An 18,993-nucleotide genomic window follows, 5' to 3' on the forward strand; every position below is an offset into this window, starting at 1 on the left:
ACAAGAAGGGAGGGTGTGGAGAATGAAGTATGAGAAAACGTTGAGGCAATTTTTATATCATGGTCATGAGTTTGGATATATTCTAAGTGAAATGAGAAACCACTGAATATTTCTAAGTCAGGCTGTGGGTGATGTGCTTGTGAGGGGAACTGATTGAGTGGAAGAATGGAAGAAGAGAGACAAGTTGGATTTTGTTGTTGTTGTTGTTTGTCTTTTTTTTTTTTTTTTTTTTGCAGTAGTCCAGATAAGCATTGATAATGGCCTGGGCTAGGATGATGGAGGTGGAGGGTTTGAAAAGCAGATGGATCTTGGAGCTAAAACAAAACCCACTTGGATATGGAGTATAAGGAGAGGGAGGAATCAAGGATGGATGTTTGTTATAAAATATTACTGGCCTGATAAATCATATCTACACGTGTCATGTATATGAAAAATATTTTCTTTGGATGAGAAATGCTTGGGGTAAATAAATAAACTATAATCAAACAATCAGCTAATAAATGCCTGCTATGTACAGACAGACTCTGGGCTGGCAGCTGTAGGATATACGCATCTGATTATCATGCACCTGGGTTCCAACCAGGAATCAGGGCAATTGGATTCTAAGGCCAGTTCTTTAATAAATTATTACATTGCAGTTTCTGGCTGGTGACATAATAAATGTAGAGCTGATAATTAATATGAAATTAGTTAGAGTATCTAGAATAGTTAGATAAAATAGTAATTGTTTGAATGAACATTTATAGGTATATGACCTATCCACTGTGTGTCCATGGGCTCACTTTCCTGTGAGGGCTTTGGACCAGGTAATATCTCAACTAACTTCTAGCTATGACATTCTGTAATTCTGTCACCAATCTGTAGAGACAAGACATGCTTGCTTCATGAAGCACAGTTCAAGAAATTAAAAAATAAATGCCAAATGAGTGGGTCATGTGGGAGTTTTCTTAGAAAGTTCTGATAAAGGAGTCTGGAGTGGTTAGTCAAGTGAAAGTTTGCTCTTAGGGAAGCAGATCTGTTCGGCAGAACTAGAAATTGCAGTCAGAAAACAGTGACAGATAAGCTTGCAAAAACATGTTCAGGTGGGGTTGTGGAGAGTCTTGAATACCTGGTTGAGATACTTCAGACTTTATCCGAGGGTGAGATGTGAGCAATAAAACTAAAACTTATGACTTCGCCTTTGAAAATCAATTTTATGTGTATACAGCATAATGGGATCTAGGAGTAAGTAGGGGCAGCATCGACGTCAGTAGTCCACCTGAGAAGTGATTGTCTCAGAACCCTGGGACTCCCATTTGTTCCCTCTTTATCCTAGAAGTAGATGCAGTCTTTAGGATATTATGTGGTAGATGGATATTTGGCTCCTCACTTTGCCATTCTCTTAGACCTGGGGCAGACTCTGGACTGCTCTGTACCTTACTTTTGTGATCTCTTAAGGGGACCAATAACACCTTTCTTACGGGGTCATTGTGAATGAAGATTAAGTATGAGAATTTTAAAGTCTTAGGAACGCTGAAGTTTGCATATACCCCAATACATGTGTGCATTCATGTGTGTGTGTGTGTGTGTGTGTGTGTGTGGTGTGTGGAAGAGATGGCAGTGATGGGGATGCTCAAACTGAGTAAAATACTGGAGGATTAGAGGCAAGATAGGGGCACACTCTGTCCTTAAGGAGAGACAGGAGTTTGCCACAGTTCATACTCTGTCAGAGTTGTCTGAGTCTCTCTTTTAGCAGGTGTTGTTTCATTTCATTGAGCCTTACTGGCTTACAGTACACACTTGATTAGTCAGGTTGTTTTACAGTAAAGCTTTACAGCAGTGCTCATCAATTGATGGCCATGGTGGGGTGCTTAAGGGGCAAGCAACCTGAGATTTTGTTGTATTCCTTAGGTCTGCATCCTCCTATTTCCCCTGCATGAAAACCAACTGGTGAAGTGATTCTATTCTTTCAGTTGGAGTGTTGCCTTGCTTTGGTGGGCTGGGAAACCAGTAAAGTTGAAAGTCATTGCTGTGGAGAATAAGCTGTGGTGTCCTCTAAAATTTACCAACACGATTCATAATGTAACCTAAGACCGATGGCTTCATGGTGGTTTTCTACTATTTTCTGAAAGAGTGAGCTCATGGCTGGGAGTCACTGTGGATTAAGAAATGTTCAGATGGTCAAGGTTACAACTACCAAAAGTCAAATAGTCAAATACGTTGTTTCAGTTGAGGGGCTGGGACAGGTCTTGGCCCATGTGTTTGAATTTTTACATCTACCATTTCTTTCTAACTCCTTGAACTACTGCACTCAAGTCTTAGCCTCTGGTCTTTCATCATGATCTTGGTCAGATACAGTAACAGTTTGTAGTGATTGCAGATTTATTTTTAAAAGACAACCTAGTGACCTTTAATATGAATAGCAACTTTAAAAAGAAGACTAGAAGAAGTCTCTAAGTCAAGCATACATGCTTGGTATTAGGTTTAAAATTGGAAGTGATGCAGTGGGTGAGGCTAACCCCATTCTCCATATGTTTTTAGTTATTATCCTATTTAGTACAGTGTAATTTATATAAGCTTAATCAAATTTATTATCTTTGACAAAAAGGCGAATGCTTGGAATACTAAGCTGTGTTTTTTAAAGATGAAGTACATAATTAATTTTTCCAAACTTGTCTAAAAATGCTTAGCGATCAGTTTTGCCATTTAGATTTATTTAAACATATGTAAATTTGGCATTTTGAGTAGCAATTAATAAAGTCGCTGTAATTTTATTCTTGGATTTTCTTTTCCTCTCTGGCTTATTGAAAAGGTAGGAGGCTAAGCATTTAAATTACTGTTCTAGTTTTCAAAGATTTTGGCTACTGCTTTGTGGTATAATAAAATAGATTGTATGAAAACAGTTTCCTTATGGATCTTTTAAAGATACAGCATTTCATTAAAAATACCATTTAATTGTACTGATTTTAAAGTGTAAATATTCTAGTCTAACTATTATGGCAATTAATAATAATCTTTTCTAATGTAAATAAAATTTTGATTTAATTACTTAATTCCCAAATATTATTTTTCCTAGTGCTCCTTAAACTTCTGGATGCATTCCCTTTTATGCATTTTTTTCTGTATAGTATTCATTTATAGTAAAGAAGTTTAAGTCTTTGAACAACATTGAGCAACTAACTGTGAGTAATTTTGGGCAGGTCATTTTGAAACTTTTTGGGTTTCATTTTCTTCATCTGTAAAATAAAGATGTTGAACCCCAAAATATGTAAGGTCCTTTCAAGCTTTAAAATTGTTACTCAAAGATCTCTTACCTTTGAACACACATGACAATTTCTTGACACTTTTTGGGGCATTTATCTACTAAGCATTCTGTTTAATTTTTTTTTTATGTAGGCATCTTACCTGACGTATTTTCAAAACTCCGTGGATATAGATGCCTGATTTCTCATTTTTTAAAAATTGCTCTTAGCATTTAATTTCTTTAATTTTTATTGTTTTTTAAGTATTTAATTACTTGGTGCTCATCATCACAAGTGCACTCCTTAATCATCATCATCTATTTCACCTCCTCCCCCACTCACCTCCCCTTTGGTAACCATCAGTTTGTTCTCTATAAAAGTCTGTTTCTTGTTTTGTCGCTGTATCTCATTTTTCCCCTTTACTGGTTTGTTTTGTTTCTTAAATTCCACATGTGAATGAAATCATATGGTATTTTTCTTTCTCTGACTTATTTCACTTAGCATTATACTGTCTAGCTCCATCCATGTCATTGCAAATGGAAAGATTTCACTATTTTTTATGGCTGAGTAATATTCCATTGTATGTACATATACCACATCTTCTTTATACATTCATCAATCAATGGGCACTATGGCTGCCTTCATATCTTGGCTATCATAGATAATGTTGCTGTAGACATTGGGGTGCATGTATCCATTTGAATTAGTGTTTTTGTATTCTTTGGGTAAATTCCCTGTAGTAAAATTGTTAGATCATAGGGTAATTCTATTTTGAACTTTTAGGGGGACCTCCATATTGTCTTCTACAGTGGCAGCACCAGTTTGCATTCCCACTGGGAGTGCAGGAGGGTTCCTTTTTCTTCACATCCTTGCCAACACCTGTTGTTTTCTTGTGTTGTGATTTTGGCCATTCTGAGAGGTGTAAGGTGGTATCTAATTGTAGTTTTGATTTGCATTTCCCTGATGATAAGTGATGTTGAGCATCTTTTCATATGTCTGTTGGCCATTTGTATGTCTTATTTGGAGAAATGTCTGTTTATGTCTTCTGCCCATTTTTAAAAATTGGATTATTATTTTTTGGATGTTGAGTTTTATAAGTTCTTTATATATTTTGGATGCTAACCATTTATTGGATATGTCATTTGCAAATATCTTCTATCCTTCCATAGGTTACCTTTTAGTTTTGTTGATTGTTTCCTTCCCTGTGCAGAAGCTTTTTATTTTGATGTAGTCCCAGTAGTTTATTTTTGCTTTTGTTTCCCTTGCCCCAGGAGACCTATCTAGCAAGAAGTTGCTACGGTTGATGTGAAAGAAGATACTGCCTGTGTTCTCTTCTAGGATTTTGACAGTTTCCTGTCTCACGTTTAGGTCCTTAATCCATTTTGAATTTATTTTTGTGTATGGTGTAAGAAAGTGGTCCAGTTTCATGCTTTTGCATATTGCTGTCCAGTTTTCCAAACACAATTTGTCAAAGAGACTGTCTTCTTCCCACTGGATATTCTTTGTTGCTTTGTGGAAGATTAGTTGACCTGTAATTGTGGGTTTATTTCTGGATTTTCTATTCTGTTCCATTGATCTATGTGTCTATTTTTGTGCCAGTACCATACTGTCTTGATGATTATAGCTTTGTAATATACCTTGACGTCCAGAATTGTGATGACTTCAGTTTTGCTTTTCTTTTTCAAGATTGCCTTGACTCTTCAGGGTCTTTTGTGGTTCCATACAAATTTTAGGATTTTTTGTCCTACTTCTGTGAAAAATGCTGTTGGTATTTTGATAGGGATTACATTAAATGTATAGATTGCTTTGGATAGTGTGAACATTTTAACAATATTTATTCTTCCAATCTGTGAACATGGAATATCTTTCCATTTCTTTGTGTCATCTTCATTTGCTTTCTTCAGTGTTTTATAGTTGTCAGAGTACAGGTCTTTCACCTCTTTGGTTAGGTTTATTCCTAGGTATCTTATTATTTTTGGTGCAATTGTAAGTGGGATTGTTTTCTTAATTTCTTTTTCTGCTGCTTCATTATTGGCTTATAGAAATGCAAGAGATTTCTGTGGATTCCTGTGACTACTGAATTTATCAGTTCTAGCAGTTTTTGGGTAGAGTTTTTGGGTTTTCTATGTATAATATGTCATCTGCAGATAGTGAAAAGTTTACCTCTTTCTTACTGACTTGGATGCCTTTTATTTCTTTTTGTTGTCTGATTGCTGTGGCTAGGCCTTCTAGGCTTATGTTGAATAAAAGTAGTAAGAGTGGACATCCTTCTTTCCTGACCTTAGGGGAGAAGCTCTCAGTTTTTCCTCATAAAGGATGATGTTAGCTGTGGGTTTTTCATGTAAAGCCTTCATTATATTGAGGTATGTTCCCTCTAAACCTATTTTGTTGAGGGTTTTTTTTTTTTTTAAATCATAAATGGATGTTGAACTTTGTAAAATGCTTTTCTATACCTATTGAAATGACCGTATGGTTCTTATCCTTTCTCTTATTGATGTGATGTATACCATTGATTAATTTGTAAATACTGAACCACCCTTAAAACCCAGTGATAAATCTTACTTGATTGTGGTGTATGATTTTTTTTAATGTATTGTTGAATGTGGTTTGCTACTATTTTGTTGAGGGTTTTTGCCTCTATGTTCACCAGAGATATAGGCCTATAGTTCTCTTTTTTTTGTGGTGTCTTTATTTGGTTTTGGCATTGGGGTAATGCTGGTTTCATGAAAGCATTTGGAAGTTTTCTTTCCCTTTCTAGTTTTTGGAATAGTTTGAGAAGAATAGGTATTGGCTCTTAATTTTTTGTTTGTTTTCAATAAGCTCTACCCCCAATGTGGGGCTTGAATGCACAACCCCAAGATCAAGAGTGTCAAGCTCTAGTGACTGAGCTAGCCAGGTGCCCCAGTATTAACTCCTCTTTAAATGTTTGATATGATTCTCTTGTGAAGCCATCTGGTCCTGGGCTTTTGTTTATTGGGAGTGTTTGATTACTGATTCAGTGTCTTTGCTGGCAATCAGTCTATTCAAATTTTTTATTTCTTATTTACGTTTTGGTAGGTTATATGTTTCTAGGAATTTAGCCACTTCATCTAGGTTGTCCATTTTGTTAGCATATAGTTTTTCATAATTTTCTCTTATAACTGGTTTTCTGTGGTGTTTGTTGTTATTTCTCCTCTCTCATTTGTGATTTTATTTATTTGGGTCCTTTGTCTTTTTTTCTTAATAAGTCTGGCTAGAGGTTTTTCAATTTTATTGATTTTTTTTTTCAAAGATCCAGCTCCTGGTTTCATTGCTTGTTCTTGTGTTTTTTTAGTTTTGATATCATTTATTTCTGCTCTAATCTTTATTATTTCCTTCCTTCTGCTGGTTCTGGGTTTTGTCTGTTGTTCATTTTCTTGTTCCTTTAGGTGTAAGGTTAGGTTGTGTATTTGAGATTTGCTTTTTTAGGTAAGCCTGCATTGCTATAAACTCCCCTCTTTGAACAACTTTTGCTATATCCCAAAGGTTTTGAACCATTGTGTTTTCATTTTTATGTGTTTCCGTGTACTTTTCAGTTTCCTCTTTTAGTTTCTGGTTGACCCATTCATTGTTCAGTAGCATGATACTTAACCTCCATGTATTTGTGGTCTTTCCAGACTTTTTATTGTGGTTAACTTCTGGTTTCCTAATGTTGTGGTCAGAAAAGATGCATGGCATGACTTACATCTTCTTGAATTTGTTGAAGTTTGTTTTGTGGGCTAATATGTGATCTGTTCCAGAGAATGTTCCATGTGCATTTGAAAAGAATGTGTATTCTGCTGTTTTAGGATGGAATGTTCTGAATGTATCTGTTAAATCCATCTGGTCCAGTGTGTCATTCAAAGTCATTGTTTTCTTGTTGATTTTTTGTTTAGATGATCTGTCCATTGATGTGAGTGGGATGTTAAAATCTCATACTATTATTATGTTATTATTGATTAGAACCTTTATGTTTGTTATGAACTGTTTTATATATTTGGGTGGTCCCATGTTGGGTGTGTAAATATTTATAATTGTTATATATTCTTGTTGGATTTTCTCCTTCTTTATTATATAGTATTCTCCTTTGTTTCTTGTTACAGTCTTTGTTTTAAAGTCTATTTCATCCAATACAAGCATTGCTACTCCAGCTTCTTTTGACATACATTTGCATGATAAATAGTTCTCCATCCCCTTACTTTCAATCTGCAGGTGTCTTTGGGTATAAAATGAATCACTTGTAGGCAGCATATAAATGGGTCTTAGTTTTTTTTTTTTTTTTTAATCCATTCTGTCACCCTGTGTCTTTTGATTGGAATATTTAGTCCATTTGCATTCAAAGTAATTATTGATAGATATGTATTTATTGCCATTTTATTACTTGTTTTGTGATTGTTTCTGAAGTTTTCTCTGATCCTTTCATGCTTTGCTGGTTTTCTTTAGTGATATGTTTGGATTTCTTTCTCTTTATCCTTTGCATTTTTATTAGTGGTTTTTGATTTGTGGTTACCATTAGATCTGTATATAACATCTGCATATAATAGTTTATATTAAGTTGTTGGTTGTTTAATTTTGAAACCATTCTTAACCTCTCTCCTCTCCACATTTTAGGCATATGTTATCATATTTTATATTCTTTTATTTTGTGAGTTCCTTGACTGATGTTTACAGAAATATTCATTTTTATTGCTTTTGTGTTTCCTACCTTCATCCTGTCACTTTTTGTCTTACATTTCCTCTTAAATAACCCCCTTTAGTATTTTTTGCAGGGCTGTTTAGTGGTCTTGACTCCTTTAGTTTTTGCTTGGGAAGCTGTTTATCTCTCCCTCTACTCTGAATGACAGTCTTGCTGTATAGAGTATTCTTGGCTGCAGGTTTTTCCCATTCAGCATTTTGGATATATGCCCATCACTCCTGGCATGAAAAGATTCTGATGAAAAATCCTCTGATAGCCTTATGGGGTTTCCTTTGTATGTTACTGTCTTCTTTTGTCTTGCTGCTTTTACTATATTTTGCCATTTTAATTAGAATCTGTCTTGGTGTGGATCTACTTTTGTTGATATTGTTGGAGCTTCTCTGTGCCTCTTAGATCTGGATATCTATTTCTTTTCCCAGATTAGGGAAGTTTTCAGCTATTATTTCTTCAAATAAATCTTCTGCCCCTTTTTCTTTCTTTTCAAACTATAACATGGTATGAATGTTATTATATTTGATGGAGTCACTGAGTTCCCCGTCTGTTCTTATTTTGCATAATTCCTTCCTCTGCCTTTTGTTCAGCTTGATTACTTTCCATTACTCTGTCTTCTAGATCATTAATTTGTTCCTCTGCTTTTTCCAGCCTGCTGTTCATTCCATCAAGTATGTTTTTCATTTCATTTATTGAGCCCTTTATCTCTTCTATGTTATTCCTTATCTCTGTGTTAATTATCTCACTGATGTCCTCACTCTTCTCAAGTCCAGTGAGTGTGAGTATTCTTTTTTTTTTTTTTTTAGAGAACGAGAGACTGGGGGGAGGGCAGAGGGAGAAGTAGAATCATAAGTAGGCTCCACAGACATGGGGCTCATAATCCTGAGGTCATGACCTGAGCTGAAATCAAGTTAGACGCTTAACTGACTGAGCCACCCAGGCGCCCCAAGTCCAGTGAGTATCCTTATGACCATTGTTTTAAATTCTCTATTGGACATGTTATTTATATGCTTAGAACTCTGACCATGACTTTGTCATGTTCTTTCATTTGGGACAAAGTTATCTGTCTTCTCATTTTGTCTAAGTCTCAGTACCTGTTTTTTTATGTTAGTAAAGTCAGTTACATCTACTGTTCCTCCAGGTCATAACTCAATAAAGAAGAGGTCCTGTAGTGCCCTGCCATGTAGTGTCCCCTGTTCCCCAGGTCCTGGTGCTTCTGGGAGTGTGCCTCCAATATGAACTGTGTGTATTCTATTGTTATGTCCTGGTTGCTTTATCCTTTAGGCCAGTCATCTGCAGAGGCTCTCTTTGGCTGTTGTGGGCGGTGTTTTTTTTTAAAGATTTTATTTATTTATTTGAGAGAGAGAGAGCATGAGAGGGGGGAGGGTCAGAAGGAGAAGCAGACTCCCTGCCGAGCAGGAAGCCCGATGCAGGACTCGATCCAGGGACTCCAGGATCATGACCTGAGCCGAAGGCAGTCGCTTAACCAACTGAGCCACCCAGGTGCCCCTGTGGGTACTGTTTGATCCTGGCCTGAATATGGCATGTTTTACTAGGTGTGCTCTGGTCTGTTTTTGAAATGAGACCTGTCACCCCTGCTGCTGGATCTGAAGCCTTGTAAAATTCCTGGGTTGAGAGACTTGATGGAGTCATTGAAGGGTTTGGCAGGGGTTTGGACCAGCCTTCTTGGCAAGGGGCCCATCTTCCAGAGAATGAGGCACACATGACTGGGAAGAACAGTTCTTCTGGAGCATTGTGGGGTGGGGCTTGCTGTAATCAAGTTAGGTAGCAAGTGTGGGTGCTGTGTTGGTTCCCACAAGTGGCCCTCTGCTTGTGCTGAGGGGTGGGGTAGGGAAATAACCCCTTCCAGTTCCTTTGTTCCCAGAAAGGTCTCTCCATGAATGTCGCTTCTCTGGGACATGCTCCAGGATGAGCACCTGATCTCCCCACTATGTACCCCAGGTGCTCTACAGATTGTTGTTTCCAGGCTGTATGTCTATGGGTTGTTTGCCTGGCCTTTTCTCCAAGGTCAGCCCCAATGTCCTTGGAGCTCTTCCAGAGCCAAGCATGCTGGCCTTTAAAACTCCAGGCTTTAAGACCTGCTGGTTACAAGAACTCAGGGAATTTGGGCCCCCTTGCTTTTCCAAGCCAATTGCTATGGGGATTCACTTTCCCCATGCACTAGTCTATGTCTCACCCTTCTCCATGACTGCAGCTCCCTCCCCACCACAGTGACCACAATCCCATTTCTCTCCCAAGCCACATCTCCACACCTCCTACCTTCTTTGATATGGCTTCTTCTCTACCTTTAGTTCTGGAGTTCTGCCACTCTTAAGATCAATTTCTGGGGTATTTAGGATGACTTGATAATTATCTAGTTGTATTTGTAGGGTGAAGCCTGCCTAGGATCCTCCTACTCTGCCACCATCTTCCCCTCTGAAGTCGAATTGCTCCTAGCCTTTAGTAGACAGTTCCACACAAATGGAAACTATACAAAATATTTATGAAATGTATCAATGAATTTTTTCTCCAAAGCAATTCATTTCAATTTAAAATATTATCAGATTACTAAACTTCCACATTTCTTTTGTTTGTACAGTAATTTTTTTTTTAAATTGAAATTTTGGAATTTAATTTCTTAGACTCACGAATTAATTACATAATATATACTTTTAAAAAGTTGATGAAAATAAAAATGTCTATAAGGTATCACTTGTTCTCACCAAGGTTCTAGATGGCATGGCTATGTGCCTTGTTTTGATAATAAAATGCCACTCTTTAGTGGAAATATTAAAGAGCTGATGTGTAATTTCTTATGCTTTCTTTCCCCACTTGGTGAACATGAAACCTCATTTTAGATGATGGAATTATAAAATGGTGGAATCTTTATCATTGTGAATCCTTGTAGTACAAAAATAAATGAGTCCCTTTTTGTCCCCTACCTTCCCCCACCTCATTTGACAGGGTCTGAAGTAGGTACAGTTAGATAGACAGCATAAGTCACTGATTCTTTTTTTGTTACCACAGCATAACATTAGCCCATTCTGACTATTTCAAGTTATAAATTGAATGAAAATAATTTTATACTTAAAGTTGTAAGAAAAACACTATAAATTGAAATGTTTCATATTCTTTTATGAGCCTCCAATATGCTTTGTGAAAGCTTAATTGAAACATTTGAGTAAAATTTAGCTCAACTTTCACATACTGTTTTCATAGAGTGAAAAATAATATTGCTTTTGATACAGCTGCTAAGTAAATTATTAAAGAAACATTTTTAGAATTGTGTAACAAGGAAGATAATGGAAAATCTGTGGTGGTGTGAATACTTGTTGGACACATTTTTATTTAAACTCACTTTTTGCTGGTAAAAACCAGGCTCAACCACTTCCTAAATTCATTACCATATTTATTTACCACTAGTGATTTTCAAGTCAGTTATTAAATTTTTTTAATAGAAAATAAGTGTTATCATGTGAACAGATTGCATTTGAACCTTCTTTAGTTTTAATTTCAGATTTTTCAGTTTTTCCCCTAAAAGAAAATAAAGAGATTAAAAAATTTAAGAAAACTGTCTAAAAGCTTTTTGCATAATACCAACTACTGCTTTTGTAAGCCATAGAAGTTACCAGCACAGACCTAAGGGCTGGAAGCCTGTCTTCAAATCTCAGCCTTACCTGTTATGAGCCTTATGATCTTGGGCAAGTTACTTATTCTCCTTGTGCCTCAGTTTTCTCATCTGATAAAAAGAGATAATAATCTTAAATCACAGGGCTTATGTATTACTATATGTAAAATCCTTAAGACTGTATCTGCCATGTAGGGAGCACCCAGTAATTATTGCCCAATCTTGGTAAACATTCAATGAGATTTCCTCTTATATGTAAGAATGTGTCTATTAGAAGGGTTCTTCTATTTTTGGAGAAGTTAATTGACAAATTTTCATTTATTTTACCATATGCTGTTTAGCTTTTTTCTTTTTTTATATAGAGTTGTTTTTCTACCCCTTATTCCTGTCTCATATTTTGTTATCATGCTGGTACTTAGTCATGCATGTATATTGTGAACTATATTTTCAGTTTATTTTTGTTGATATCCAGTGATCATATCCTATGAGATTAGTTACCTATAAATGATTATTACTAAGGGCAATTCCTTTAATAATACTAAAAATCTATAAGACTAAAACATGTTTCTAGAATCATAAAACTTATTTCTGATCCAAAGCATATAATATAGGTGAAACATTAATCAAGATAAAAAGCTAGGTCAACAAACATTTATTAATGTACTCAGCTCTGTGGGGTGCTGTGGAAAATAAAACTGATATAAAGACAGGACTCATGCTCACCAGAATTTTATAATATAATTGAAGAATTATGAATAATAAACATGAAGCAAACAGAGACCCCTACAAGATAGGTTAGAAACAAATAATTGTTTTTATATGGGTGACACAGAAATTTTGAGAAGGGAAGCATCACTTTAGGCTGAAGAATTCACAGAAGCTTCAAGAAGGAGCTGCAATGTAGATATTCCAGATAGTCTATTCAGTTAGCTTAATGCATACACTGTTTCTATAGCACAAAAAAGCAAAGCAGCTTAAGGTACAGCTGCATGGCAAAGCATAGACTAATAAATCATTAGGGGTCTTCAGTATTGTTATAATATAGAGCTGATAGAAATAGATGGAGCAAAATGGGAACAGTGGGTGTGAAAACATCCCAGGAGAATGGACTTCATGAGAGAGGAGAAGCTGGAGCTAGGTCTGAGGGGGTGAGACCATGTTAGGGAGCATGTGGGGGGTCGAATAGTTGCTTTGGGGCTGGGGTGGAAGAGTCTGACATTTAGAGTGAAGCCCTTAGATAAGCCATATTATGGGATAGCTGATCTTTAAGTCTCAGGGCTCTGTGCAGCTTTTCAGAATATCATCCATGGCTCCAAAATTATATATAGAAAGAAGATTCCATTATGATCACATTGATAATGTGATTTAGGTTATAGTGATTGCGACTTAAAGTCCTAAAATGGCATTATAATGTAGAAATATCCCCTTATTTCTCTTACTATTTTTACAAATATATGTTAATATTTGAGAAATAAATTAGAATAGCCTTCTATTAATAACTGGTGCAATCTGGCTCACACTTGATTAAGTGGCTATTATGGGTAATAGTGAGGCATAAATACTTGTGTTCTGGAAATATTGATCTGACATCATTTTCAGAAAGGATGACAAGGGAGAGAGAGAGGAGTGTCAAGAAGAGGAGACTAGGCAGGTGGTGATATAGGGGTGGAGAAGAGGGTATAGCTGTGTGCATAGAGAGGTTGTGGCAAATCAAAGATACCTGTCAAAAATCTCTGTTCCTCTGCTAATTTTATGAGGAAAATTTTTCCCTGAAAATAAGATTTGAAAAGGAGAGTGGCATTTGCATTAGGTATTTAACAGGCTTACCTGGGGAAGGAGGGTGACCAAAGACAAAGGGAGATTAAGTAAAGAAAAGGAATTTAAACTTTCCCTGGTCTTCAGATGGAGGGTTTCCCAGAGGAAGTCAGCCTGAGCTGCTTTAGAATCAGCTCCAGATGACTCATGCCACCACCTCTGCATCTCCTACATCCAAACTGTGCAAAACTCATTGGACTTTTGAAAAGAGGATCCCAATAGAGTCACCCTGCAACAAATTGTGGGAGCAGATGTGAAATATCTTCTTTTCTGACAATGGGGAAGGATTGTCATAGAGAAGAGGATTTTGAGAATATTCCTCAATCAGTAATGCTTGAGCAAAACCTAAATGTCTTCATAGATCAGTAGAACATTTATAGGACAGTTTTCTTTTAAAATTTCTTCTTGCTGTATAAAAGAAGTAAGTCATGCAGTGGTCAGGATGATATTCATATATTTATTTATCTGTTCAAATATACCAAAGTGACCAGCTAATATTTTTTCTTTATTTCTTTATTGATCTTTATTTCCCACTAACCTTGTAGTAGTAGTGGTAGATATAATAAATAAGGAAAAGCTGCTTTCTTTGCTAGTTTGATATAAACCTTGACCCTTGGCATGTAGGCAAATGGCAAATTTCAGGACTGAATTACCCCATTTGCATGAATTCTGGTTTTTGTCACAATCTACATGAGAAAGTGATAAGTGGAGGTTGATAGGAAGCTGGGTAATTTCTAACTTTTAAAATAGGCTCATTAAGCACAACATCAACTCAAATCTACGCACTTTGTTCCTGTGTGGCATGGCTGCTAATTATTCCCTGCTGAATGAATCAGTTATAAGAGAGCAACACAACAAGTCAAAAGTTGGGAAGTTCCTAGAAAAAGCTGTTGATTAATATCAATTTGTACCTGTTTACTTTCTTGTTAGCCAATTCTAAACTTGCAACATGAATTCCCTTGATCAAAAGAATGTCAATGGACAAATATCTGCAGCTGATAGGACACTGCACTCCAATGAATGAGATGGAAGCTACCTAACCACACAGATACAGTTTGATGGGAATGAAAGTGGGTCCCAAGATAACTAATTGTACTTCCCAGCCCACCCAGCCTAGTTCACATTCACCTTTCTGCCACTGTACACTCAGGAATTACTCCACTTTCTTTTCTAAGTCAGATCTTTTCTTGGTCCATCATGGCCTGAGCTTGAGGTACAAGAAACACCATCTTCTCTGAAGAAGGAGAGGAGATCTTTATGGTGAAGTGATTTATCCAGTACTCCTTGATACTCCATTGATACTCAATCAGTGAATGAGAAAACTTCCATTTTAGTTGGTTGACTTAGTGCTAATAATGATAAGGCTGCTATTTATTGATCATTTACCCAAAACCAGACACTGTGTGGAATTTACCATGAGTTCTCTTTTAATATGCACAATAACCCTTTGCAATAGATGTTATTCTTCTCAATTTACAGATAAAGACATTCACTGAAGATTATAGAATATAGGTATTGGTATATCACACAGGTACTAACCGGTAGTGCTAGGATTAGAACCTTTACCTCTCTAGAGCTAAGGCTGTGCTCTTTATGTAGAATGGCATTAGTCTGAAACAAGAATTTTTTCAACAAGTAGCCTGCTGGGAAAGGGATTTCTCCAGGGTTTAAAACTGTCCCTTTTGATCAGCTCTAGCCCAGTCTCTGATAAGTCTAGATTTTAAACATAGCAGGATAAAGTAACTGAGAAATAAACTGGCTTGTAGATTTACCCCCGCAGGATTGGGAAGAATTGTGTTTCTTCTATCTCCAGGGGACAGTCATGTATGACCTGGGTTTGCCTTGAGTCAGGGTATTAAATTAAAAGGTTTTTGTTTTTTAAAGTCTGGGTTATGTGAAGGAGGAGCTAAGTTAATAGAGCGAGGATTGAGGGAACAGAAAAGTAGCTCAACTCCTTAGTAGAAATAGTTGGAATGTGAGTGCTCTGTGTTTGCCTGTTTGACAGGTAGAAGGAAGGAAGAGACACCTTTGCTCTGGGTCCCTGGAGTCCCTTGGAGGGGGCAGGGCCAAGAGCATCTCAGTGGCAGCCATGATGGACTGAAATCCAGGGTCCCTCTGCAATTTTCCAGCACTGTACTGGTCCTAATATGGGTGTGCCACCAAATGACTAAGGCCTGATTGTTTTGATTTCTTCATTTTAAAAAATAAATGTAACATCTCTTACATCTAGTGTATCAGAACAAAATTGTACTTGTAGCCATAAAACGTGTGTTCTCAACAAGGGTGATATTATCCCCAAGGTGATGCAAATTGGTTCTTGGGAGGGGTGAAAAAAGTACTACTCCTTTTATATATAAACCACAGATGTACATGTAGTACATAAACAACTATATATTTTATCTGTAGTATATCATGGGGAGATTAGGAAAAAATGTTTAAAGATTTCCCTTTAAAAAGAGGTATGAAAATGAAAATAAGTTGAGAAACACTGCTCTAGAGTTTCAGATTCTTAGAGAAATATTCAAAGTTACAAGGGTCAGAGAGGAAGATATGAAGTGCCATTTAGGAAGGAAGATAGATGTACAATACTTGCAGGAACAGAAGTAAGTGGGGAGAAGGACAAATACACAAGCATCATAAAAAAGATTTTTTTGCTGCTTAAGTGGGCAAAAACTTACATAAATAAAACAATAAATTAGTTAAGTTCATTTCTTTAACCCAGGAGATATTGTTATAAGCTCTTTAAAATGTCTCTGCAAATGTCAGGAAACAGAAGTTCCCCAATTAGTCATGTTCGATACATGCTCTGTCAGTGCAGAATTTGCCTATTTTGGGGCATGAATCTAAGCATGGACAATGTAGCTTTAGGTGTCCTTTCCTTCCTACAGTCAAATTTAGTACAGTTCTACCCTCTGTTTGCTCCCTTCAAAAATAATTGCGATCAGAATCCCTAGAAAGTTAAATTAGTTGGTTTTAAGTTTCTTCCCAATTGCAAAAGGACCACATAAGGATGAAATCCCTTTTTTTTTAGAGAGAGAGAGAGAGCATGCATGTGTGCACTTGAGCGGGGAAGTTGTGGGAGAGAGAGGATCTTAAGCAGGCTCCATGCCCAATGGGGAGCCCCATGTAGGGCTCAATCTCAAAACCCTGAGATTATGACCTGAGCCAAAATCAAGAGTTGGATGCTTAACCAACTGAGCCACACAAGTGCCCCAAACCTTTGTGTTTTGTTTTGTTTTGTTTTGTTTTGTTTTGGCTGAAGCTTAATTTAAATTCTCTATGTCAATGGTTCTCAAACTTGAGCTGTATCCTAATCACCTGGAGGCCTTGCTAAAGCTCAGGCAGCTTGCTGGGCTCTAGTCCCAGTGTTTTGGTTCAGAAGGCCTAGGGTGAGGCCCAGTGATTTGCAATTCTAATGTTGATGCTGTTGTTTGGGGACCACACTTTGAGAACCACTGTCCTGGATTAATGGGTTCCCTAACTTGTGGGTCATCAGAATCACTGAGAAGCTATTATAAAATATGTATTCCTGGGCTAACTTCTTAAGAATCTGAGTCAGTGATTCTAGAGGCACTCAGATTTTATTTATTTTATTGTCCCTCAGATAATTCTGATAACAATTTGGGCTGGGAATTCCTCTTCCATGTGGCTCTCGTGAGAACTATCCTCTGGCACTAGAGACTGATTGCCCTTTGGTTCTTCATTTCAAAAATAACTTTGCAGGACAATGTATTGCTCCCACTAGGTGATGCAATTTTGTAGTTTCATTTATTAATATGGTAGTTATTATAAAGTGGGTGTTGATTGCATTCTTGAGATTTTAGGAAAAAGAGCAGGTATCTCTCTTTGGGGGTTGGTTTATGAAATTGTACTGCCCAGAGACAGAATATTAATTAGACCATTTTTGAGGAAAAATATAAAAAACAAAATTCTGGATTCTGTGTTCAGCTGTTCAAAGAAATCAAACAAGGGGAAATGTTTATTATTTTTATAATTAATAATATATCAGAGAAATGTATAATATTTTACTTAAGATTTTGGACTTGTTTTCATGCAGACTCTGTCTTTGAGTTGGATCAGGAGAACCCAAAGCTCTAGCAAAATATTACTAGTATTTGAGAAATTGATTGGGGTTGCATGGTTTGACAGTATTGATATTTGTGCTTGAGGAAAATACAATTTTTTGAACATACTATAATTTTCTTGAGCTTATTTTTTTCATTTTTTAAATTTTTTTATTGTTATGTTAATCCCCATACATTACATCATTAGTTTTGGATGTAGTGTTCCATGATTCATTGTTTGTGCATAACACCCAGTGCTCCATGCAGAACGTGCCCTCCTCAATACCCATCACCAGGCTGACCCATCCTCCCACCACCCTGCCCTCTAGAACCCTGTTTGTTTTTCAGAGCCCATCGTCTCTTATGGTTCATCTACCCCTCTGAAGTCCCCCCCTTCATTCTTCCCCTCCTGCTATCTTCTTTTTTTTTTTTATTCTTAACATATATTGCATTAATTGTTTCAGAGGTACAGATCTGAGATTCAACAGTCTTGCACAATTCACAGCGCTTACCAGAGCACATACCCTCTCCAGTGTCTATCACCCAGTCACCCCATCCCACCCACCCCACCCCCCACTCCAGCAACCCTGTTTGTTTCCTGAGATTAAGGATTCCTCATATCAGTGAGGTCATATGATACATGTCTTTCTCTGTTTGACTTATTTCGCTCAGCATAATACCCTCCAGTTCCATCCACATCATTGCAAATGGCAAGATCTCATTCCTTTTGATGGCTGCATAATATTCCATTGTGTGTGTGTGTGTGTGTGTGTGTATCACATCTTCTTTATCCATTCATCTGTTGAGGGACATCTCAGTTCTTTCCATAGTTTGGCTATTGTGGACATTGCTGCTATAAATATTGGGGTGCATGTACCCTTTTGGATCCCTACTTTTGTATCTTTGGGGCAAATACCCAGTAGTGCAATTGTTGGATCATAGGGTAGCTCTATTTTCAACTTTTTGAGGAACCTCCATACTGTTTTCCAGAATGGCTGCACCAGCTTGCATTCCCACCAACAGTGTAGGAGGGTTCCCCTTTCTCCGCATCCCCGCCAACATCTTTCATTTCCTGACTTGTTAATTTTAGCCATTCTGACTGGTGTGAGGTGGTATCTCATTGAGGTTTTGATTTGGATTTCCCTCATGCCGAGCAATGTTGAGCACTTTTTCATGTGTCTGTTGGCCATTTGGATGTCTTCTTTGGAAAAATGTCTGTTCATGTCTTCTGCCCATTTCTTGATTGGATCCTTTGTTCTTTGGGTGTTGAGTTTGATAAGTTCTTTATAGATTTTGGATACTAGCCCTTTATCTGATATGTCGTTTGCAAATATCTTCTCCCATTCTGTTGGTTGTCTTTTGGTTTTGTTGACTGTCTCCTTTGCTTTGCAAAAGCTTTTTATCTTGATGAAGTCCCAATAGTTCATTTTTGCCCTTGCTTCCTTTGCCTTTCACAATGTGTCTAGGAAGAAGTTGCTGCGGCTGAGGTCAAAGAGGTTGCTGCCTGTGTTCTCCTCTAGGATTTTGATGGACTCTGTCTCACATTGAGGTCTTCCAACCATTTGGAGTCTATTTTTGTGT

Source organism: Mirounga leonina, unplaced genomic scaffold (genome assembly GCF_011800145.1).
Source record: "Mirounga leonina isolate KUSES-001 unplaced genomic scaffold, KU_Mleo_1.0 Mir_53, whole genome shotgun sequence".
NCBI lineage: Eukaryota > Metazoa > Chordata > Mammalia > Carnivora > Phocidae > Mirounga > Mirounga leonina.